Raw genomic sequence first — 1,259 nt, 5'->3', positions numbered from 1 at the left:
ATATTTGCCAATTCCAATTCATCATATGAAAAGAGAAAAATATAAAAATATTAAATTAATTTCAAAATATTCTTGTTTTCTCAAAGTTTTAATTAATATTTTTTATTTTGAAAGAAAATATAAAATATTAGAACCATTTCTAAAAGGGTAAATTTGAAATTTCAATTTTGCAAATCTTTATTGATATTCATCTGTATTATTAAAAAATAAAATATTAAAAATATTGAATAAATTTGAAAAATAAATTACGATCTTTTGTACAACATCTCCCTCATATAACTCAAAATATGGAAAATACTTCTTAAAATAAGCATCTTCTAATCTCAACTTATACATCTGAGCCACAACCTACCTAACTTATGAACTACAATTTTTAGTTATTTATTTCCTCCCAACTAATTGTAGTTCACCGCTCAGAGTTCATTAGTTTTGCATTGAATCAATTGTCAACTTATGAAATATTATTTGTTTCTCAAATAATTTACTGAGTGATAAGTTCACGATAGCTAAACTTGCTAGTAATAGTATATATTTGCCAATTCCAATTCCTCATATTAAAAGAAAAAAATATAAAAAATATTTAATTAATTTCAAAATATTCTTGTTTTTTCAAAGTTTTACTTAATATTTCTTATTTTGAAAGAAAACATAAAATATTAGAACCATTTCTAAAAGGGTAAATTTGAAATTTCAATTTTCTAAATTTTTATTGATATTCATCTATATTATTTAAAAATAAAATATTAAAATTTTAATTTTTATTGATATTCATCTATATTATTTAAAAACAAAATATTAAAAATATTGAATAAATTTGAAAATTTAATTGCGGTGAGCGTGGATCGAACACGCGACCTTCAGATCTTCAGTCTGACGCTCTCCCAACTGAGCTATCCCCGCATGAATGTTAAAATTTTATTATAACTTATTAAATAATTCTTGGACAACATCATTGGTATTAAAGATATAAAATATGGTAGTATAATATAATGGCTGAATCATTTTAGGTATATAATAATGATATAACACCATAACATCATCATTCCTTAAGAGTATCAAAAGCTTATAATTATGAAAAATGCTAATTCTCTACACATAAGCACATACAATATACATGCACATCTAGGCTAGTTCCACTAATGCACACAAAAAATTGCCATGCAACCATTGATTGCGTATGCTAGAAAAAAAAAATCTAAGCAACATATTACATTGAAATTAGTGTAACTATAGTCAGTTTGATATACTATAAGGTTTGA

At 23.4% G+C, this 1,259-nt stretch overlaps 1 non-coding gene across 1 annotated transcript; it reads right to left on the bottom strand.

The window, feature by feature from the left end:
- Positions 1–827: 827 nt before the first annotated feature.
- On the bottom strand, positions 828–900 carry TRNAF-GAA (transfer RNA phenylalanine (anticodon GAA)). The gene has a single exon. It is a non-coding gene; the product is annotated as a tRNA-Phe (tRNA).
- Positions 901–1,259: the final 359 nt, after the last annotated feature.

This window comes from Elaeis guineensis, chromosome 6, assembly GCF_000442705.2.
Source record: "Elaeis guineensis isolate ETL-2024a chromosome 6, EG11, whole genome shotgun sequence".
NCBI classification, from domain to species: domain Eukaryota; kingdom Viridiplantae; phylum Streptophyta; class Magnoliopsida; order Arecales; family Arecaceae; genus Elaeis; species Elaeis guineensis.
The sequence above is the reverse complement of the archived record's forward strand: the minus strand, read 5'-3'. Positions and strand labels throughout refer to the sequence as shown.